The 7,768-nt window shown below is 39.9% G+C and overlaps 1 long non-coding RNA gene across 1 annotated transcript; it reads right to left on the bottom strand.

The window, feature by feature from the left end:
• Positions 1–286: 286 nt before the first annotated feature.
• Positions 287–3,723, bottom strand: LOC109136732 (uncharacterized). Its single transcript, XR_002041471.2, has 3 exons — positions 2,857–3,723; positions 966–1,052; positions 287–806 (listed from the first exon to the last, which is right to left on the bottom strand). It is a non-coding gene; the product is annotated as an uncharacterized LOC109136732 (long non-coding RNA).
• Between the last annotated feature and the right edge of the window lie 4,045 nt (positions 3,724–7,768).

Below are 7,768 nucleotides of genomic sequence, written 5' to 3'. Positions count from 1 at the left end.
AGTACATTCATTCCAGTACTATTTGCACTGATGATAACAGTTTAGTTTTTGTATTTGGACTTGTTGATCTTCTGTTTAAAGACTAGTCTTAAGATCTAAAGATTAAAATACATGATCTGATTTGAGTAATTAGTGTCTTATGTGTTTTTTCAATGAAAAAGTTCAATTAAAGATGTTTTCAATATTAATATTCAATTTAAAATCATCCAAATGTCTTAAAATCACATCTATTCCTTCTCCTTTAATGTAAAATTCAGAATTTATGAGTACATTAATATTTGTTTTTTCAAGTTACTGAGTTGAACGCATGAGAGATAATACAGACAGTAAAATGCTTTTATTTCCAGAGATGACTGATATGATGACAACAATTCAAACCCAGATGTGAGCGTGGAGCTGTCTAATGAAACAAAAAGAGACCTGGGCTGCTCGTGGTCTCTCTCTCTCTTTCTCTCTCTCTCTCTGCGTCTCTCTCCAGAGACCCTCGCTTCGTATTGATCCACACACACTTCCTGCCGGAAGGATGAATCGACAGGAGCCTCGAGGGGGCAAGGGAGGGGGGTGCGTCAGCCTCCTGGTCATCCACAGACCCGTCACTGTCTCTCCCACATCACCTCTCTGTTTTAGTGCCTTTACTTCAGCATCTGAGTCCCTCAGTTGAACCATCAACTCATCTTATCATGCAGACGCGCTGTATAGTTCAATGGTGGAGCAGGAACCCATAACAACCCGACAACACTGCCCACAAACAACATGGCCTCCGTGGTGGGCATCATCGATTGGAAGTTCAAATTCCACATTTAGACCTAAGAAAGGTGAGACAGAGGAAGGAAGAATAGCATTTTACCCTAAATACAACCCCACACACACACAAGTGTTCATCATAGACGTGCAAATGTGGAGAGATGGTGGAGTGATGGGCAGTCACACAGAGCGGCACCCTGGGAGTACTCAGGGTTTGTTACCTTGCTCAGGGCCACCTCCATACTTTGGTCTAAGCTGGACGTGAACCCTCCGGCTACCCTCCGGTTCCTGAGTCAAATCCCTACGGACTGAGACAAAAGAGAGAAAAAACGAGGCACTTTTGAGCTGATTTCCTGTGAAAGCATCTAAAGTGGTTGAGATGGAGATTGGCCTCCTGAGGCTGTTTGAGGATCAATGTATCAGCAGGCTTTAATAAGAAACTGCCCCCGACTGTTTCCTGACCAGGAAAACACACTACTGAAGCACACAGAGAACTCTGCTCGCTTTTGAAGACGCCCATTGTGTTCAACATAGGATAGACTCCATTTGTGGTAATTCATTTAAATGCTGTAACCTGAAACACCATGGAAAACTATTGTTTATCAGAAAAGGAACAGAGACACAAAAAAGGAAGAATCTAAATGGGACACTATGTGAAATAGGGACCAAAACAGGATGTACAGTTGTCATGATTCATAGGAGACGCCAGTGTTACAAATAAACCTTTTTGACACATTTGAAATCTTTAATATCTCAGTTTTGAAGGCAGGCGGGGGGATAAGTGGAGTAAAAATGTTGTTATGACTGTTGTGTTATTTACGTTCTGCTATTATTTATGCAAAGTTGAATAGCTGAATAGTGGATAAAGCTAAAGTTGTGTTTCTAGTTGCTAAAAAGGTGCATGGCGATAATGTGCGAAGAAGTCAGCAGAGTTGTGGATGGATACAAGCCGTTTTAGTGAAGTAGAGCATCAAGCCATTAATGGAGATTTATGAATAATTTTATAAGATCTTTTTTAAGGCTGTAAGTTGTTAATATTTAAATAATTCATCATTCAAATTTCCCTTCCTTGTTGCATGCAAAGTTGAATTAAGTTTATGGACACGGGTCAAAATAAGGTGATAAAACAGCCACTACAAATGTAATCCATAAAGTCCAGTTGAAGAAAGGCTGCACAATTGTTTATAGCCTGGAAGGTTATCATGGTAACAACTATTTCTTATCTTTTGTTAAGACGATCGAGAGCTAAACAGTAGAAATATTCCATTCATGGCACAAAATAAACCACCAGGAATGTGCATTTACAGATGTGATTGGTTGGATGATGTTGTACTGCAGCAACAAACATTCACAGACAGATGACTCTGCACTGTTTTGGTAAGAAAAAAAACATATTTCTGCTGTTTTGGTAAATCTCACGACATCTCTGACTGCTTTTATTTGGAGAAATCTGTTTTTAATCGGTCTCTTATCCAAGATTTGTTAAAGTGACCTTTAATTTAAAAGTTATAGTCCTGTTTCAAACACTTAACTTAAGATAATTGCTTGTAGGTGTCATCTTTAAGCTCTAGCTAAGTGCACACAACAACCCATAATTTAATTTATGTTCCAAGAGACCAACCAGTGGCAGGTTTGCTGTAATTTATCGATGTTGGTTTGATTAAACACAATTTACATCTTAAAATTATATTTGGACACAGATCGGCTCTTAAAGATGCAGATCAGATTTGCATAAAATATGCAATTCATGAAATTATGTGCAAACTTGCATACAGTGCACATGAGATTTTTGGACCTTTGCCTGGTTTTTAGCCGTGCGTTAGAAGTCCATCCAACTATGTGTAGTCCACCAGTGCACAAACTGGAGCATCTCTGATCAGCACACACAAAAGTCATGTCCTTCCTGTATGGATGTGTCGAGGTGCTAACTGGGTTCAGCCCCAGTTTGAGCTCATCACACAGTGCCAGAAGTGGTAACGCGCCAGCTGACTCACGCCAACTTTCACTTGCAAACCATTTCACCAAGGTGACAAGAAATTAGCAGCTCTGATCCTCAGATGACCTGCTGGTGAGACATTCATGTGTGTGTGTTTGTTGTGTGTGAGTGTGTACCTGAGGTTGCCTCTCTCCCGCAGAGCTGGCAAGGGATGATGCATGATGTGTGTGATGATGTCATCTGAGCCACTCTGGAGCTCAGCCCAAGATAGCACAGCGAACCACACTATCAATGACAGTGTAAACAACACGGGAAACAACAACAGGAAGGAAAAGCACGTCAGTCAGTCGTTTGCTGGAGAGACAGTGGTGGAAAGTAAGTACATTTACTCGAGTACTGTAAGTACAGCTTTTGGGTATTTGTACTTTACTTGAGTATTTTTATTTTATACTTTATACTTCTGCTCCTCTGTGTTCCAATATAAAGATTGTTCTTTTTACTTTAACCTTTTAATCCCCGGGATCTCCTAATAAGGGGGGAAATAGTCTACTAAATAGCCTGTATTAAAACTTTAATTTATGCTGCATGCTCTGAATGGTATTCTGAGCTAGTGACATACATACTGATACTTACTGAGCAAATGTTATAAGTGTTCCCTTTATTATGACACCGAAAGTATTCAAATAGACCTTGTAGTTGCAGAGATATACTCTAATTTTCGAGCAGGGGCCTGAAAAAGAGGCTGGGACTTATTTCACAGCTGCACTTACTGTTTACTTACTAGATTTTACAAAGAAAATTGAGTTGATCTTATAAAATATGATGCACCGTTAAAGGAACAGTGTGCAGGATTTAGTGGCATCTAGCGGTGCAGCTACTAATTGCAACCCTATCGGCTCACCCTCTCTTTCCTGGAAGGAAAGGAAGGAGAAACTACGACAAAGACATGGAAATGTCATCTTACATAATAAAGTTACTTATGTTAAAGTCCATGTTATGTGTATATGTTGGAAAATAGTTGAAAACATGTGAAAAGACTTTCAACTATATAATACTGAACTTACTTTGGGCGGTCCTAAAGGGTGGCTCGATGACACACTGAGGCCACCCTGAGGACACGCCCCCACAGTCCTGGAGAATCCTGCTCATTTTTACCCGATTTTGACACCTTATTTCATAAACTTGTTGATATTTTTAATCATCATTCAAATTTGGCTGGTTGGATAATAACACCTGTAACACATCTTTGGTCTGACAAAATCAGAACGCATATTCATTCTTACTTTACGTTAACTTTAAGGCTCATTTAGTCAAACAAACAAACTGTTGTAAAGCTCCAACATCAGAAATCAGAAAATGTATTTATTTGTGAGTGCTGCATGAAAAGTCAACTCAATCCAAAATTTATACAATATCTGGAAATCCATTGCATTAAACACTGCAAACACTCTCCCTCCCTCTAAGGCCCCAAACAGTTTCTAAGCTAAGAAAAGTCATGAAGTATAGAAAACATCTGTTTGTTAAGCTGTTAAAGAGGGTCTGGGGTCTCCAGGAGCCAAAATAGAGCATCACGGCTAATTCCTTAAGAGCTGAGGCTGTGATTTATATCATTTGAACGTGTTAATCATGTTTTTTATTCTTTGCAATGACTGTACAATCACATCTTTTGCCTGTGAATTAACATTATCCAAATACACCCGTTACTTCCTATCACCTTCCCCAGATGAGGTGCAAGGAAGGAAGGCAGGGTGGGGAGGAAACGTTAGAGGTGTGTGTGAATATGTGTGTGTGTGTGTGTGTGTGTGTGTGTGTGTGTGTGTGGTGGGGAGGGGGTCATAAGAGACCAGCTCCATACTCAGCATCCGGACTTACTTGGTCACGTGGCCAAGTGATTCAGCCAGACGATGTCAGAGCAAATCAGAGCGCTGGGGAGCATTTTGCATGGAGCCACCTGACAGAGGAGGCCTGTTTCCATAGCAACACCCATGGGGAGGGGGTGTGTGGGGGGGGGGGGGGGGGGGGGGGGGGGGGTGAAAGAGGGACACACACACACACACACACACACACACACTCCCACACACTCTTTGTATCCATGCAACAGTCCTCAGCAGTTTATGGTCTGAGCTACTTAGAGACACAAAGGAGAAAAATCCTGAATGGTGTGTTAGTTCAATAAAAGCACTGAATGAGATTTTCACAGCCGCGGAGAAATGAATGAAGAGGGATGCCTCTGAATGGGAGGAAAATATCTTACCTGCCAAGCTTAAGCATGATTCACAGGGAGTGTTTACTAAATTCCCCAAACCAAACTTTGTTCCATTTTTTAAAAAAGTATTTAAAGAAAATTTTGTCAGTTCACTCAAATGTTGAGTTAAGTTTCCTGAACTGAGTTGTGCCAGCACCACAGGAGGTCCAGACGGGTTTGCCTCCCATTACCCCGACTATCTATTTTACGTTGGATGCCGTGGTTTAAAGCCATGTACGCACACTGACGCTATTTATATTCATTTAGTTTCTGCATATCTGTTCAAGATATTTAGTTACAAAAATACCAGAAACCACCTTTAACAAATCAGTAAATCGAGTAAATGTGGAATATAAATATCCCCAGCATGTAAATAAAATGCCCAAAGTCTCAGAAATATTGAAGATAACTTCAGTGTCCTTAGTAGGAGCTACTTCAGAACAAATTATTTCTATTTACCAAAAATTTTGTTAGTCTAGTTTTCTATCATTGCACAGCTTAAATCCAAATTCATCTTTATAGGTTTAATTTTAATGTATGTAATATATCTATCTATCTAAAACAGACTTTGAGGATTTCACCCTGGCCTTTCCAGTTCCCTTCTTCCATCCAAAGTTTTCACTGGGGTTTCATAGTTGATGCTCGAGGAAGACAACAGGAATAATGTTTACACAAATGTCCCAGTAAGAATGTTAAAAGGACATGTTATTAAAAAAACAGATCATGCCATGTAAGAGGAAGCTGCAAGCAGACACACACAGAGACATGAGGGACTACACTCTTGAGTGTCAGCTAAATAATTCATATTCAAAATAAAGCATAACTTTACTGCCCTCTGCTGAACCCATGATGGAAATGAAAAACCGACGAAAGAAAGCTGAGATAGTCCAGCACTCTCTTCTTTTTTACGCTCCTGCAGAGAGAACAGTTTCACTCGCTGCGGGATGACATTTGCTCCTTGGGACAGTCTCAAAATAAACATGGCAGTGCACAAATTAAAGTGCTGACCCATCAGTGTTCTGTCATTAAAGGATCAGTCCATGTGAAATGACCCATTCACTGCAGTAAAACATAACCTCAGGCCATTAGGCTTACTTAAGACTTTTGTTATGACACAGATGGAGGTTGTTAATATTTATGGAGCTGCAAATGGGCGGCTGCAGAAGAAGAGATGAAGGATATAGAGGAAAGAGATGGAGATCGGGAGGAGGTGTGTATTCAGGTTTAGAGGTTAAAGGTGAATGATGTTCTGAAGGGCAGAATGAGGCTGTAATTGTGCTGAAATAGGACAGAGTCTGCTCTGATTGATAAGCAAAAAGGGGCTTAAGATAGAGGGGGAAATGGGGGATGAAGTGTGTGTGTGTGTGTGTGAGAGAGAGAGTGTGTGCATGCATGTGTGTGCTTTACCAAGACTTTTTTTTCCCTTTTAATGTTCTGAATAAAGAAGTGACAAAACACATTGCTAATACTTTTCATGAGACAACAAAATATTTATATGATAAAACAGGAATGGCAATATAGCATAAACAATTAATTGCAGAAATAATTAAATATTTGAATGAATATTGTATTTTTATAATCAGTTAGGATATTATCTAAATTCAAATCCTGAAATCATTTTAGGAGATGTATTTCTGTAATGTCATCCTAAATCGAGACACAGACTTAAAAATGCCCCAGATTCCAACCAACAACTGTACAAAAGCTACAAAAGCAGATGATGTGCAGCTTTAAATCGTATGGATGATACAAAATACTCTTTAAAGCATCAAATGCTAGATCGATGAGCTTATGGGCTACAGACAAATTTCATTAAGATTAAAGGAATCCACCTTCTCTCCTCCAGGAGGTCCCAAAGGCTCCTGTCCAACATTCAAAGGCCAGACAGGAGAGGTTATTGAACATGAAATCCGCCATAAAATTGACAATGTTGTTTTTTGTCTTCTGGATCGATTCCTGATCGCTTTAGCATGTTATCTCTCTCGATTGACTTCTGAGACATTTCCATCGTCTTTGTGGATTTTCACTGAGTGACTGCCTGTTGTTAAATGGATACATTTGGCGATTTTCCAAATGACCCTCACCACTGAAGTCTAAACCTGATAGCATGTGGTGCGGCTGTACAGTACATCATGCTCTGAACCTCAGAGGGGGGGGGCTGGTGTGTGCTTTGTTTGCAAGTTGAAGAGACATTTTTGGAGTTAAATGTTTCCAAACACAGAATAACTCACGCGTGTTCTAATCTCTGAAGGTAAACGAGGAGGACTGCCTGGGTTCAGCCTAGTCTAAAAGTCTGAAAATGATCATGTGACATCAGTGACAAAAATGGCTGGTCCGAAATCACTCCCCTAACCACTATGTGTGGTGCCTAATAGTGACCACGCCACGCCATTTTGTAGGGTGTCCGATTGTTTAGGTCCACTATAGTGGCACTGACATTATCCACATCATTCACCGCGAATGTAGTGAACATCCAATGGTCACTAACTGAAGCAAGATACCCATCATGCATTGCCAAGAGTTCTCTGGGCGCGGAAAGGAAATAAATTGAAATAAAAAAGTAAAATAAAAGTAAATAATTGAATTATTGATAAAACACAACAGCCAGACTGACAGAAGCATCTTTCTATAGCGCTACATGAGTTTTCTAAATAACGGTGTATTTTTTTTTTTCGGGGATGGATGAGAGGATGAGGGATGATTGTAAATAGAAAACAAACACGAAATAAAAACATACAGGACAGTAATCAAAAGACTCTAATTTAATAAAAATGCAGTAGTAAATGGGACAAGAATTATGTGAGACACATTAATGTGGTACGTTTCAATTGTGCGACAGCAAT

This window comes from Larimichthys crocea, chromosome VII (genome assembly GCF_000972845.2).
Source record: "Larimichthys crocea isolate SSNF chromosome VII, L_crocea_2.0, whole genome shotgun sequence".
Lineage (NCBI taxonomy): Eukaryota > Metazoa > Chordata > Actinopteri > Sciaenidae > Larimichthys > Larimichthys crocea.
Note: the sequence above shows the minus strand (reverse complement) of the source record. Positions and strands in the feature narration are given on the sequence as shown.